We start from the raw sequence: 16,758 nt of genomic DNA, 5'->3' as shown, positions 1-16,758 counted from the left end.
TTATGGCCTTACTGTCTTTGTCTTTGTTCTGAAGAAAAATTCTGCCTTCAGGAGTCTAAAATAATGAAAGAGTTCTTCATTATGTCAGTGAGAGTTTGGGGGGAGTCCCCATGGCACAGGGACCTTGCCTGGTAATGTAGCGTAAGAACTGTCTGTTTCTAGCTAAACTTGTTCATACCTTTCATATCAAGGGGGAACCCTGGCTGAGGCCATGACCAAAGGAGACCCTTTGGAAAATAACAGAACCAGAGGCAATTTGGGTTCAGATCCTTAGTCCTCCTTGGGCCAAACTCTTATCTATAGACCTTTCAAAAAAAAAAAAAAGTAGAAAAAGAAATCGTCATATAAAATTAAATTCTATTCAACAAATATTTTTGGGATGCCCAGCTGACATGGGTCTTGTACAACTGGAAAGCAGAACTTAAAACTCTCCCAACCCCATATCTCACTTACTCAACCAAATAGTAAGAAAATTTTTCCCCACTGCCCTTCAAACCTTTATTAGTTGCTACTTCTGTAGCCGGTAAAAGCTCTGCTTGCTCCAATATCATTCAACTTACAGTTGTGTGAACCTCAAGAAAGCAGAAAACAGTTTAATCAAAGGAAGAGCTTTCTAAAAAGCAGAAGTGACTTGGGAATACTTGGTAAGATAGAGTTCTTGTCCCTGAAAGAATACAAGGAAGGGTTGCCAGGATATTGCTGAGAATGTAGAAGGGAGAGGAACTGGAAGAGAACATTTCTGAGGTCATTCCCCACTGTATGTAACACCCCAAAAGACTTAAAACACAGTGTCAACATTCATATTTTATGTAAATTATAAGAAATTTCAACACCTTCATCCAATGGCTTTTCTGTGAGTGTGCTTCTTTCTACTCTTGGCTTCTTCTATGTGACACGAGGCAGGTAAATTAACTTCTCCAGGCCTCACATTGATCATCACTTAAATAAAGGCAAGAGATTAAGTAATCTCACAAATCCCATCCAGCTCAAACATTGTCTGGTGAACATTGACTTTACCCTCTCTCCTTTTTACCAAATTAAATTTAGGAATTCTATATACCCATAAAATCCCCTAAAAATCATCATATAGGAAAAGAAAATACATGAAGGTGACAACACATAATATAAATATTACAAAAGCAATAGATTTCTTATATACTATCAATTATGAATTTCAAAACATAATGAAAGAAGCTTAATTAAAAATACCCAACATTAGTATGTTAAAGGAAAAGAATGACTTATTGTTCTGAAGACATGAAAAAAGTCTATACACCCATTCTTAGGTGAGAAAACTAAATATAGTAAGTATGTTGATTCTTCTAAACTATTTCATAGACCTAATGCAGGGTTTCTCAGCCTCTGCTTAATGACACTGTGTGCCTTATTATTGTGCCAAATAATTCTTTGGGCTTTCTTTAAGGGAAGGAGGGAGACCGCGTGCATTGTAGGATGTAGACCAGCATCTCTAACCTCTACCCATTCGATGCCAGCAGCACTCCTCCAAGTTGTTGATAATCAAAGCTAAATGTTACCCAGACATTGCCAAATATCCCCAAGGGACAACAACGCTCAAGTGGGGAACTGTTGATTTAATGCAAAGTCCTAATAGGACCTTCTCTATTCACTACCTGACAAAGGACTCTAAAGTCCATATGAAATAATAAACTATACTAACAGTCAAGAAGTCTTTTAAAAAGAAGATAAATACATTATACAGCTCTGAAAGTAAAAAACTGAAATATAGAAGGAAGAGTAGTTAAACTGAACAAAGAGTCAGACAGAAGAAAAAGATCATGACCTCAGTTAACTCAGATATGTAACAACTAGCATATGACGCCATTACAAACAAGTAGGAAAAAGGAGATCCTTCATTAAATAGTAGTGGAACAACTGCTTATTGTTTGGGAAAAAAATCAAAGCTAACTCCATATTCACATTATATATGTTCCAATTATCTATCACTATATAACAAAGCACCCCCAAAACTTAACGTCTTTAAAGTAACAATGTATTATTCTCTCTTGTGGTTCTGGGAGTTGACTGGGTCAGCAGGCACCAGTCACTTGGGGTCTCTCACGCACTGCAGTCAGATGTCAACTAGAGTTGCATAGGCTTCTAAAGCGGTTCCCTCATATCCTAGCTGTCAGAGGGAACATCTAAACATGGCCTCTACATATGACTTGGGCTTCTCACAGCACAGAGGCTGACTTTTAGCACATTTCAGACCCATGCCTACCACAGGCACAGCATTACTTATGCCATATATTGTTGGGCAAAGAAGTCTCAGGACTCACCCAAATTCAAAGTGGTGAAAAAAAAATAAAGTAAACTGGTAAATAAAGGAACTGGTAAAGGAATTGGTAATGAAGGAACCGGTAAAGTCACACTAAAGAAAAGCACATGGAATGGGAAAGATGGCTTCAGTCATCATTTGAAAATATGATCAGCCATAACATACCAAAATAAATTCCAGGGAAATTAAGAGTTAAGTATTATTAATAAATATTTATCAAAAATAAAATATAAAATAAAATAAACTATACCTAAGATTTTTTTAATTTTAGGATGCAGAAGGCAAAGATAAATATATATAACTACAAAAGTATTTTAGCTCAGAAAGTACCATAAACAAAATTGAGAAGCAAACAAAAGACTAGGCAATTACCAGCATTCTATACAACAAAGAATTATGGGCTTAATATGTAAAGAGGCCTTACAAATCAATAATAAAGACAAACATTCCTATGGAAGAAAATGTCAAAAGACATATACAATTCACCAAAAAAGAGCAGATAAGACATAAAATAGACACTCTCAATGTTCTCCTAGCAGATTGAGTACAAAGTATAAAACATGATATAACCTGTCTGGGAACCAACTTGGTAATACAGTCAAGGGTATTTAAAATGGTCACTAGACCCGATAATCTGCCATCATTTAAAAAGATATTTGTGATAATATAGTTTTAACAAAAAAGAAACCAAACTTAACTATAGTATACTTCTCACACACATAAAAAATATCCACTGTACTTTCAAAGAATACATGGGGAAAGTTCATAACATAAGGCAGAGAAAGAAAATACAAGAAAACAAAACTTTGTTTAGATATTTATTACCACTGTTATCTATCACAAGATATTTATATATATTTATCTTCTAAATATTAACAAAGGATACCTCTGTATCTGGGGAATACGGATACAAGTAGATGATTTTACATTATTCTTTATCATTTTTTAGTATTTAAAATTTTTTCTACGGTAAACATGTATTTTTATACTCAGGGGGAAAAAAAAGCTATTTAAAGAAAAAATACTAGTATTGATGGATTAAAAACTGAAAAAGTCATATGTTAATAAGTTATTGCCAAAAGACTAAAAATCCAGTAAAAATTAGGAGAATAAACATGATTGTGCAGCCAGTGATATCAGGGACAATTACACCTGGAACCAGTGACCCATTTGGTCTGCAATCAAGTCATTTTCCCAAGCTTATGACCTGGCCATGACACAGATTCTCATATAGTTGTTCAATATGCTGCTGCTGCTGCTGCTGCTAAGTCGCTTCAGTCGTGTCCGACTCTGTGCCACCCCATAGACAGTATGACTGCTCTACAAACTTTTCGTTTTACCCTTTCAATATTCAGCCCATTTGTTTTCTTTGCAGAGTTGATATCTGAAATATCTTCTTCAGAGCTTTATTCTTTTCATTTCACCCCCATTAAAATGTACATATCCTTGTTAAGGACAACCCTTTAAGCTACCAAGAGTCACTTACACCGAAGTATGAATAAATTTCAAACTCTTATCTAGTGAGGAGGGCCCAGGATGTCTCAGAGAAAGAATGAATATTTTTTAAGAAAGAAAAGGATATCGGATGGGAGTCTAGAGGGCATCTGAGACAAATTATATCCTCCCCTGATTGTGACTTCCCTGAAGGGTATTCCTGAAATGTCCCTCCCTACCTTAATCTGCATGTAGTACTGCAATGGTTCTCAAAGTGCAGTGTCTGAACCAACAGCATCAACATCACCTGGGGACTTGTTAGAAATGCAGATTCTCGGACTCACCCTGTAACAACTGAATCAGTAGTGCCTGATTAGAGTGCCTGCCTCTCTATCATTCATATGCACTATCACCATGGGTCTTAATGATTTGTCAGACTCTTTTATTGGTATAGAATATCATTTCCAGAAAGGTGTATAAGGAAATTATAAGCTACTCATTGAGAGCTAAACTCTGTGATAATAAGGCAGAGAATAGGTGTCCATGGCTGAGTAGGTAGCCACCGGATAAAAAGGAAGATGGCCACTGATGAAGGTCAATGTGAATGCTCTGTTAGGGTAAACAGTTTGCCTCCCAAATTGGTGCAACTTACAACAACCACCAAAGTCAGAGTGGTTTTGCTTTCTTTTTAAAATTGGAGCTCTCGACAGAATATATCTTCACATACAGTTGAAAAAAGTCCAAAAGAATTCCTGTTGCACAATGAAGTGTTCATCTCATGTTATTTAGTTTAGCATCCTTAGTCTTTCTTTGGAAGGGAAAGGGGAGGGAGGAAGATGCATATTTTTAGAACCAAGGAACAATTTATCATTCAATGAAACAGCACAGATAGAGGCTTAAATCAAGTGTGTGGAAATAATATGTTGTTATTACTAGTCTTAACTCTTCTAAATTATAACCTATAAACCCTGCAATGCTTGACTTAAATATCCCATCCACATTTGCAGGAAATCTAAATGGTTATTTCCTCTTTCATTGCATGCATTACAGAAGGATTTACTGTTGCTCCACAAAGCACATATGAGGAGCATGTTATCCAGGATGTCAGTGTAACCAGGCACGATTGATAAGCACACAGCCCACATCACGTATGTATTCTGAGAGCCTTTATGTGCAGTTAATTAGTTTAGCTATTGCTTTCATGGTTCATTTAGAAGCTTCATGCTTCATTAAATATCAATAAATTGTATCCTCAAAAAACCTTTTCAGTAAAAATACGATTGTGTCTTCAAGTGATAATCTTATTAATGGATGTATATATTGCAAGCATGTCTATCAGGAATGACAAAAAACTTTGAAATGCCATGGCTGCAGTACCCTGAAGAAATATGCAAATTTTATTCTATGGTTTAAAACACATGCCTCATCCACACATATTTTCTTACAGTAGGAGACAAAAATCTTTTTTAACTTTCCAAAAATGATGCTTCTTTTAAGTTTCTATTTTTACTTCATCAAGAATGCCTACTTAGGTTTCATAAGCTCCTTTTATCCATTACATCAATTCCAAGTTCTCTTTATTGGAAAGACAAGCTTTCAGCAACTTCTCATAGCATGAAAGAGAAGTTTTCAGGAAACATGTGTTCTTCACTTCCCTGATACATGCATCCAGAGAGGGCAAGGGTCATGATTACTGAGCTTATCCTGTCAGGTATTAAGTCAACTCTATCAGTGAATGAACCCACTCCAGTATTCTTGCCTAGAGAATCCTGTGGACAGAGGAGTCTGGTGGGCTGCTGTCCATAGGGTCACACAGAGTCAGACATGACTGAAGCAACTTAGCAGCAGCAGCAGCAGTGAATGATCTGGGCTGATCACTGAATGCCAGGAGCAGGTGGGTCAATTGAGGAAGGTCTGGATAAGGAAAGAGGAGCTTCATCTACCTAAGCAGATGGTCCAGTTCAAACATCTTCTCTGTGGAGACATTCTCAACCTCCTCAGACATGAAAGTTATCACTCTTTTCCTTACTTTTCTATCAGTTCAGTTCAGTTAAGTCACTTAATCGTGTCCGACTCTTTGTGACCCCATGGACTGCAGCATGCCAGGCTTCCCTGTCCATCACCAACTCCCAGAGCCTACTTAAACTCATGTCCATCATGTCAGTGATGCCATCCAACCATCTCATCCTCTGTTGTCCCCTTCTCCTCCCACCTTCAATCTTTTCCAGCATCAGGGTCTTTTCCAATGAGTCGGTTCTTTGCATCAGGTGGCAAAGTATTGGAGTTTCAGCTTCAGCATCAGTCCTTCCAATGAATTTCTATAGCTCTTTGTTAATGCTTCCATTACGGATTGTATTATAATCTATTATAGTTAGCCATTCACTCATTCATCCACTCATTCAACAAAATGGTAAATGAGACAAGTAAGATCTGCTTTTTCATAAAGTGTGCATTCTCATGGTGAGGAGATACACAATGAGACAAATGGATAAATGAACAAGATTATTTCAAACAAGGGTAAGTGCCATGAAAAAAAGAAAACAAATAGATGGGCTTAAGAAGCATGAGCAGTGGTGGGAGGGTGTTACTTTGGACTGAGTAGCAGGAAGGCCCATGAAAGAGATGGCTCATAAGCTGAGACACAAATGGTGAAACTGGCCATGCAACAACATGGGCAGAGTCCTAAGCAGAGGCAGCTGCCAAGTACAAAGACCTAAAGGGTGATCCAGCTTAGCATGCTGGAGAAAGGAAAAGAAAATCAGGCTGACTGAAATGTACTCACCCAAAGGGAAGCATGGTACCAGACAAAGCTGGAGATGACCTAATCTGTTGATTTAAGACTATAGACTAAAGACTTCTTTTCCTAGAAAAGAAGGCCTGTGTCTCACATGAGTTGGTAGCTCTAGTCCTTAGTCTCATAAATGACATATGATCAACAAATGTGTGTTGAATTAATAAAGTAAATGAATTATTTCTCAAGGTCATATGTGAAATACTGAGGAATTTTTTCTCTTGCTTTGTATAATTTGCTTTCTTGCAGCCCCAACTTTCAACATGGATGATCGTGATCTATCAATGCAAAGATAACATATCATGGACTCTTAATGCTGGAGAAGGTTCTTTTAGTCACTTTTCCATCAGTGACGATAAATTTGTGCTTGGAAATCCCTGATGGTTCTTGTGACCAAGAGTTACATATGTTCAGGAGAGGAGAACCAGGAGTTAAAAGGCAAACCAATAAGGTTTCAATAAGTAGCTTAGAAAAGCTCAGACTCATGTCCTGAGATCTGTTTATTTATTGATATTTAGCACTTGAATTCAGCCAATAATGAACAATCAAGAATTAACATTAATATTAATGTCATCCCTGTTATCATCATCATCATCATTATCATCACTTTGAACATGAAATAATATAAATGAACCTTTCCAATGGACTCTATTATCAGGACGGAGGAAGAAAAAGAGGAAAAGGGACAGTTTACTAGGAATACTTTCATTCCTACTCTACAGAACATTTTTAGTCTTTTCAAAATAGGTTTATTTTGCCCCCTTGGTTTCTTTCTCATATCAGGCATGGTAGATGGGAGATCATTTTTGAATAACGGATGAATGAACACCTGGTTTCACTTCTTCAGAATAAGCCCCAGTAGTGACAAGGAAATAATCAGGTTGGCATTGACAAGCTTTGAGACCACCACAAATGCAGAAAGCCAAGTGTTACCACATTGGATATGTGTGGGACATGCAAACTTGCAGAATTTATGCACACCAGTAAAAATTCCAAAGGGGCCTGATGCCAGGAAAATGCCGTATTTTGTCAGAAAGTACATCTCTCACACAGAAGCAGGTCTGGCATAACTTGAAGCAAACATTAAAAACAAAGTAAAGTGGCGTGTGATACCAGCCTCGCTGCCTGATGACAGAATTCACGAGCTGTCTTCACTCCGAGCTTTTCAGAAACAAACTGAGTCCACACAGCCCCAGCCTATTTGAGTTTTGTCTTATTATCATGCTGTTCTCTGCAAAGTCCTTGCCTTTTAGGTAACTAAGATTTATTTTTCTCATTACAACTTTAAGATTCCCAAATTACAACTGATAATTTGATCCTAAGGAATTCTGTACTTTCCAATCTATTCTACAGCAAAGTTAGTGTTTCAGAAATGCTAATCATTTTCAACCTCTTGAAGCATGTAGGTGACTTCAAAAAAATATTCAAATCAACTGACAACCATGTTATAGCACTTCTCTTAATATTCTTTGAGTGACCAACATTCAGAATTTCACTGGTAATCATTGTAGTTTATAGTACACTGATTTTATGAAGGTCAAATTTTAAAAAATGTTAGCCTACTAAAAATCCAATTTTTGTCAAGTGTTTTGTCATTTCCACAACACCTGTTCTGAGCCCGGACAATAAGAGTAAAAAGAGCTTTTACTTACCCTGGACAGAGGAGCCATGATGACAATAAACAGCATCCAAATCACCCCTTTGTGGATGCATTGTATTTTCTCTCCCCTCTTAATCAGCGTCTATTTGTCTCTCTTCTCTTCCTCTCATCCAACCTTGATTATTAGTAGTAACAGGTACCTTACTTGCTGTAATAGTTTTTGAGGGCTGCCATAACAAATGTACCACAAACTGAGTGGCTTTAAATAACAGAGATTTATTCTCTCAAAGCTCTGGAAACTAAAAATCTTAAATCAAGGTGTTGCAGGGTCATGCTCTCTCTGAAGGCTCTAGTGGGAGATCTTCCCTCTTCTTAGCTTCTGGCAGTTGGCAATAATCAATCCTTGACAATTCCTTGCTTTGGAGACACACCATTCCAATCTCTATTTTGTCATCACGTGGTGTTCTTCCTGTGTGCCTTTTGCTTTCATGTGGCATTCTCATCTTGGTATCCATGTCCAAATCTCCCTTTTTTTAAATTAAGATCCAGTTATTGGATTAGGCCCCACCCTGCTCCAGCATGAAATCACCTTTTAGCTTGATTACAACTACAAAACCCTATTTCCAAATGAAGTCAGCACATTCTGAGATTCCAGGTAGGCATGAATTTGAGGGGGCACTATACAACTCAGTATGGCTGCCAAGCGACATCCTTTCAAGGAGCCTGAAGAACACTGCTATCTGAAGAATATTTGCAGATGAAATAACTGCCCATGGAAGAAGAGGGAAAGGAAAGAAACAAAATTCACACAAAAAAGAGTCTAACAGGAAAACTGCCAACAGTCTGGTGATTCTAGATCTAAATTATTCTCACCCACGAGGTCAATCACCAACAGATTCATCATGCAAAAATACCTACCCAGCCACCAACTCAAGAAAAATGACTCTTTTGGCCAAATGAACTTCTCTGGAACCAGGTCCCTAAGTGGAGCATCTTCTACTCAACCCTCAGACTATCTAGTAATACATGAGGACAAATAGGAGAAATACCAGCAATGCCTGGGCATCACTCAATCATCACCTCCAACCGAAGAAAAGAAACTGAAGTTCACAGAGATTAAGCAATCATCCCCAAGTCATATCGGAGAGTCACATAAATTTACCTGAATCCAAAGCTGATACCTCACTCTTTATGTCTGAATGTGTGTATGTGAGCCTGCGCATACACACACACACACATACTTCAAACATGATCATTTCATTTACTCTTTTCCTAGAACACATCATTTTCTTAATCTTCAATATATTACAACCAGAAAACACCTCAGCTATCATCTAATACAACAATTTCATTTTATAGACAAACACACTGAAGAATATAAATGATAGTTGAATGACTTGGTCACTGGGAAAAACTCGTGACCAAACTGGGAATAGAACCTCAGAGGCTACACTGAGCAAGTACTCCCTCATTCAAGGATACAGTAATACAGTGATTTCCTGATCCTTCACAATAATTAACTTCAACCTTATTTTGTAATTTATTTTATGCCAGGCCAGTTGCCATGTTTTTCTCTAAACATGAAATGGGCAACGGGTCTGTATTCCGGTTTTAATTTCCCTGATTGTGTGAGCTCATATTTAACTTTCTTCTTCAGATGACGGTGGGTCATTTAGTGTCCTGAAAAGCCAACAGTGTTATTAGAACTTGACTCTGACAAATGCTTGCTCTTTGTCTCTCCCCTTATCTCTCTGAGTCTCAGGAAGGCAAACCCTGGGAAACTTATACAAAAAGCCCCAAATATTTGAAACCAGCATTGTCCTCACATGCACACGCTTATAGCATTTCTCTTCAGTTTTATTCTTTCATTAGCCCACAGCTTGCTAATTAATTGGAATTTCCCAGGGCCTTTGCTGTTGTGACAAAGTCGAACAATGCAAAATCTCATTCCTTTTGTTAAAGAGGTCCATCCACCCTCCAAAGAGCAGCACAAAGATGGCTGGGATAAGAGGGAGGATTAAGTCAACTTTGAAAGGATCATATTTCATGAGTTCCTGGGCCCCCTCTCCCATCTCCACAGCTGCCTTCATCTTCACCAAAACTGTTTTAGGGAAAGTAACATCTTAACCATGGCTTTTATCCAAAGAAGAGACTGCTTAGAGGGCATTATGTAGGATTTAAAATTAGATGGCAAAGAACATTCTATAAGCATAGAATAAACAATATTGGGAGGCAAAAAATACTGTACTATGTGAGAGGGCTATTTAAGGACAAAAATTCATGGATCAGGGAAGAAGGGAGTAAAACCTAGATGAACACTCCCAAGCAAGGCAAAAATCAGACTTAAAAGAAACAAAGAGATGCTTAATCTTGGCAATAAATAGTGCCACTTAAACCAAAGATAGCAGACCAGCTGGAGACTAGAAGTAGGGAAGGGAAGTGATGAGAGATTAATTCTTAATTTTGCTCTTAGTTTCCCTTTCAAGGTATCATGGTATCATGCTATGGTTTGATACACTGGGCTACTGAAACTTGTGGAAATCTTCCTGGGCTGTGTCTTATCCACACTGTGAGAGGCTCTAGAGCAATTCTGCCTTTGATGCTCCATGGATATAGGATAAGAAAGGCTGAAGGGGTCCTCAAACATGGTGAGGAAGCCATTTCCAATATCATCCCTGCAGAGTTCCTTTTGATATAAACATCTACTTGAATGTTCAAAGCCAAAAAAAAAAAAAAATCATACGTTTTTTAAAACTGTATTCGTTTCCACAGGGAAAAAAAGTTTTCTAATTTATTTGTTTATAGGTAAACACAAATATTTTCTAATATCCAGACCTACACACTATGACATGGAACTACACTTTCACTGCTGCAGAACCTGGGAGACTTTCAAAACATCTCCCCCTCCAGGCTGACGCCTGACAGGCAATCACTCCAGTCACCTAAGATGCCACACAGTTTTGAACAAGTTGAGTATGAGGTGTCTGTGTAGAAATCCAGATAGAACTACAAAGGCAATTGGAAGAGAGAGCCTAGAAACAGAGCTAGAATCAAGTTCTGGGGATATCAATAAGTACAGAGTCTTCAATGCAGGTAAGATTGTTCAAGAATCACATATATAGGAAATGGAAAATCAGGAAAAGGATAGAATTCTGAGAGTCTCCAGTGTTTAGGGCTACAGGCAAAAAGGAATGTGCAATAAGGAAGAGCAAGTGTCTTTGGGGTGGGGGATGGTGTGAGCAGGAGGGACCAGGGTGGGAAGCCATAATATTTAAAGACACAGACTCTAGAGTGAAACCACTTGGCTTCATATCAGGGAACAACTGCTTACAGGACTTGGAACCCCAAATAAAATATGGAATTTCTACATATTTCCATTTCCCCCTCTGGAAAATAGGGAAAACAGTATCACATCATATGGTTCTAATGGAAAGTACTTGATACAGTGTCTTGCTCATATTAAGCATTCAAAAAGTTGATTACTCATGATTAATATGTTTATAGGAATAGATACAGAAGGTTATGGGTGACTAAGAGCATCTCAGATCCTTTTCTAGAACTACTCTGAATACACCAAAGAGTAGAAAAGAAAGCCTTGGCCCAGAAGACAGATGGCAGAACCCCATAAGGTATAGAGAAAGCAAAGTATAAGGAAGATGGGGCTCAAGAAAAAAAAAAAAAAAAATCTTTACCAAAAAAAAAGAGGGTCATGATGTTCGGTTGCCTAAGAGATGATGTGGAGAATAAACCACAAAAATAACCATTCTTACAACAATGGCAAGTGAAAGAGAGCTGCACTAGAGATGTGAGGTCAAAATCTGACTGATTGCTAACCAAGGGCAGATTTTAGAAAAGGTTTCTTCTCCTTCCTGAACTTCAGTTTCATACAAAAATAGCCAATGAATTCCTCTTCCAGTTCGAACCATTTATGATTTGGGGTATTCTATAAGTTAGCCTAAGGTATTCAGTGGCTACAAGCGAAAGCAATAACACTGGTTAAGACATTAGGTATCAAAGGAAGTACCAAAAGTTACCTGAAGTTTAAGAAGTAGAGACAGCCATATCTTCCCTTCTTTTTCCTCCTCCATCTGCCCCAAAACCAGAGACAAGAGGAAAGAAAGGATAAGAGCAAATGAATCAAGACTGAAACCAAGCATCGTTCCTGTTCATCAGCAATTCCAACAAAGCTTTTGGAGGAGAGCCAGAAGGTGGACATAAGAAAGACAAAAATGCAGATAACGTTGATTTAGGTAGAAAACCAGAAGTAAACCCATTAACGCTGGATCCTAAAGGACAAAGACCATGCCTAACTAAATCACAATCCTCATTATACCATTCAGTCAAATAACTCCCAAAGTGAAGTGAATCACTCAAGAGCAAATGTTAGTGACGCAAAGCTGGAATAGGAGCTCGTGTTTGCTTACTCAGTTCAGTACCACAGAAGTATGCATTCCATGGAGGTATGCATCTAACTGGTATGCATCAAATTCCAAATTATAGCATTTCCTAATAAGAGGTTTTATGTGGGAGGTAATGGGAATAATTGACTACAATTGCTAAATTCTTGGGAAATCATTGGATTTCCCCATTTTCGTGGGAAGCTGAGAGAACAAACAGGAAAGGAAAATACAATACATTAAGCCCTAGCTACATGCTAGACAATTTGCTAAGTAATTTCTTGCACATTCTCATATACCTCATGACTCTGTGAGTCTCATAGGTTCTGAGCTCCCTGAGGAGAGTAACAGTTATCTTATTCACCCATGAACTTCAGTGCTGGACAAAGTACTTGTACACAGTAGGTGCTCAATATATGCTTGCTAAATGAATAAGATATTCCTGGTGCAGAAAGTGAAGATCAGAGATATTATGTATTCAAGATGCTTATGTTTGCTAGTAAAAGTAGCAGCATAGAATCTGAAGTTGAAGTTGGGATTATCTGAGCCCATAGTACATTTGGTTCCTTTCCCCACATGAACCAGCTTTCTTTCATAAACGTTTCTCTAATCCCAAGAAAAACACTTATTTTCTATGCAGTGGCTGATTTTTATCATGCATATGGCTTTTCCATCCTCTTCTATAAGTCCTAGGTTGTTTCCAAAGTGTTTTTTCAAGATGCGATTTTTGGTCCGGTTACTCCTCTCCTGTGGCCAAGCACTGTCAGTATCCCTAAGTGTACTGATGAGAACACGCTCCCAAGGGCCAAGAGCAAGGAAGCACAGAGTAACGGAAGATCATGCTGGTCCTGAGCTCCAGTGTAAAGTCTGTTCCTAATGTGTAGAGATGACATAACTGGACTGGTTAAAGGCAATCTTTCCCTCCCTCCTTGTCAGAAAAGTATTCAAATTAAAACTCGGCCAGCAAGTCAGACTAATTGTCTTTCTACTTTCTCTCTCTCTCTCTTTCTCCTCTCTTCCTTGCCAAAGCATCAGACCAGATCACTGTTGTAAATGACTTGCTAAAGATATCCAAAACTGAAGGGATTTTTTTTCTAATTATATATGTGTGTGTGTGTGTGTGTGTGTGTGTGTGTGTATATGCCATTCTTTTCAGATATTTTTTAGTTGAAGCTGTTAACTGGACTCTACTTTATTCATCCAAGAAAACCCAAAGAAATGGATAATGATTCAAAACAGACTACATTTGAACAGTTCTGTACACTATATGCAAAGAAATGTTCCCACAGCAGTCATTAAATGACTGTCATCATGTCTGAATAGAGGAATAAAATTGAATTGTGATAAAAGCGAGTTGTTTAAAGGATCTTTAGCTCATGTCTACCCAATTATCCTGTACATTATGTACTGAACAAAGGATCCTGATACTCAGAGTATTAAGTAATAGAAACATTTTGAGAAATAAGTCAACATTTGTACTTTAGGAAAGATTTATGTATCATTTTCTGATTTTGTGAGCGTCATAACTGTCCTCCAAACCTTTGAACAGTGTCAAATTTTCTTCTAGTACATATTCTCCTTTACTGTGTTGGGATACCCTATGATATATTAAGTAAGAAATTCTATGGAAATAAGATATAAGCCTTGGTTCCTAGTTAGGTCTTAGTGAAGTAAAAGTCACTCAGTAGTGTCCAACTCTTTGCGACCCCATGGACTACACAGTCCATGGAATTCTCTAGGCCAGAATACTGAAGCGGGTAGCCTTTCCCTTCTCCAGAGGATCTACCCAACCCAGGGATCGAATCCAGGTCTCCTGCATTACAGGCAGATTTTTTACCAGCTGAGCCAGTCTAATCACTGAAAAATCATTCTGTTTAACACAGATTCTCTAACTGGTTTATATGATCCAGATTTACTAGATTTATTTATTTGTATTTATTTAGAATTTAGAAGATGAAAATCATGGTAGCATTGTAGGAAGATATATGTTATTTAATTTACAAGTGATGAGTTATTTAAACAAGCTTACAGTATTATATTTTTTCCTATGGGATCAAAGATCATCACCACCATTTTCAATGAGGAAGGAGGAAGGAGCTAATTGTTCTGATTCTTGGCATCTCCAACCCCAGTTAATTGTTGGCCAAGGTTCTGCTGCTGTCAAACTTTGTCTACCAGTAGCTCTCTTTGTTTCAGTCTCATAAATGAGACCTCTACAGCTTGGCATACACAAGGAAAGCATAAAGAATGACATCAAGATTTCTACTTTGCATTCACTGACTTAAAAAAAAATAACATCATCAGTAGCCCCAGATTCTGGAAGTTACTCAACAGCTTTGAAAGCCCTAAAAAGTTTACCAAGGCTTTCAGATAACTCCATGGTGGTCTCAGAAATGTTGTTTTGGTGTAGAGAGACAAAAAGAACATGGGAGAATGAGTTGAAAGATCTGGGTGCTAATCTCAGAGCTGTCACTTATGTGTGATCCAGGATTTTCTTTTGCTATAAAGGACACTGGGATAATTGGCAAAATCACTGAGGTCTATATACTAGATAACAGTATGGGTCAATATTAATTTCCTGATTTTGATAATTACAATGCAGTTATGTAAAAGAATTTTCTTGTTTTTAGGAAGCACACATTAAAGAATTTAGGAGCAAAGGGACACCATGTCTACAACTTACAATAAATGGTTCATAAAATAAAATAGAATAGTGGAGCAAATGTAGTAAAAACATTTGAGAAATCTGAGTAAAGAGTATAAGGAAATTCTTTGTACTGTTCTTACAACTTTTCCAAGTCTGAAATGATATCAAAATAAAATATAAAATAAACCATAGGTGTATAATCAGCAATTGGTGAATATTCACAGAATGCTAATCTAACAGTATCTTCATATACAGGGAAAGAGAGAATGATGAGTTTCAAGTGGAATCTTAACAAGTAGTAAAGATATGAATCAGCAATGAAACAATACGAGGGCCACCCTTTTGAACAGATGGGTGGCAGCAGGACTGCCAGGAAGACCAAGCAAGTTTGTCTGGCTAGGATGAGGGAAATCTGGCTAGTTAACAGATCAGTTTTTCAACACCACATGTGAGGATGCCACCAAGGCATGAGACCCAGGGTTAGAGCACCCTCCCAGCCTGATAAAAAACCTCTAACGCAATATGCCATGTACAGTGTATTAAAGTCTTTGAGATAATCACCTAGGGGCATGCGCATCTTGTTCTCCAAGCACATACCCAATACAATATCCCCAAGATCAAGTACTAGATGCAGTCAACACAATGCTCTAACCCCAATGTAGGAAAGTCGCATTGGGGACTAAAACATATAGTGGAACTCCTTTCCACACTCTGCAAAATTTTCAGAAAAATATCCATGTTCTATCCAACATCTGTATGCTCAGGGTGTGTGTTTTACTAGTAACTACCTAAATTTCATGTAAGCAGGAACATTCCAAAGACTTCTACTATAAATACTAAGTAAAAATCATGAATCTCATAACTGGGGATCACACACAGGTAGGCAGGGAGCACAATAAGATAGAAAAATGAATTGATCAATTAATAACTTTTAAGAAATAATATACCTAGAACTGTGTTCATAGTACATATAGATCACACAAATGAAGTCATATGAGAGTAAGCAAGCTTTTATCTAAGGATAAGATTTATCACCACCCCTGTACATGGTGAATGCCCTTTTATTAATATCACCTGTAAGTCATATTTAGCATACCAGACCTTCACTCCTGAAATGCTATGACTTTCCATCATGGAAGGGGTATTTATTACAATTCAATTCTGCAGGGATGAACATGACAATATACATATAAGTACAGTATTCACCAAAGCAGGACAGAGATAAAAGAGTTATTTTTATTCACTAAAAGAGTTTCAAGAATAGCTTAAGTTAAGCCTTCAAAAATGAAATGTGTTGTACCCAAGCCTAGTAAGAAAGACTCTATAGAAGCTGCTTAGAAGGAGATTAGATTAAAATTTAACCTATTGCATTCTGTTCTTTATCTTAAAAGAAATTATAAGTTGTCTTCAGGCTTCCATTTTTAGTGTTATAAAAGGAAAGAAACATGGAATAAACCTCATCTACTTAATTTGAAAATCAGATGCAGACTTCAAAATTTGGAATAAGAAAAGATTCTTGCTGTTTCATTGTTTTAGACTTTAGCCATCTGAGACAAAAACTGCTTACATCATCCAATGTGGCCTTTGATGCAT

At 37.5% G+C, this 16,758-nt stretch overlaps 1 protein-coding gene across 27 annotated transcripts in view; it reads right to left on the bottom strand.

The window, feature by feature from the left end:
• GLIS3 (GLIS family zinc finger 3) overlaps window positions 1-16,758 on the bottom strand; it is a 674,355-nt gene that overhangs the window by 349,635 nt on the left and 307,962 nt on the right. For 13 of the 27 annotated variants that reach the window (XM_081502086.1, XM_081502040.1, XM_081502225.1 and 10 more), the window contains exon 1: window positions 497-666. The exons of 5 other annotated variants lie outside the window; for them this stretch is intronic. The gene's annotated coding sequence lies outside the window, so the exon portion shown is untranslated. Of the gene's footprint in view, window positions 1-496; window positions 667-16,758 lie in introns of those variants that run through there. 9 more of the 27 variants (XM_081502078.1, XM_081502021.1, XM_081502060.1 and 6 more) reach the window with 1 other exon arrangement.

Source organism: Giraffa tippelskirchi, chromosome 1, assembly GCF_054371585.1.
Source record: "Giraffa tippelskirchi isolate mGirTip1 chromosome 1, T2T-mGirTip1v1.2.pri, whole genome shotgun sequence".
Lineage (NCBI taxonomy): Eukaryota > Metazoa > Chordata > Mammalia > Artiodactyla > Giraffidae > Giraffa > Giraffa tippelskirchi.
This window is presented reverse-complemented; position numbering and strand designations above follow the sequence as displayed.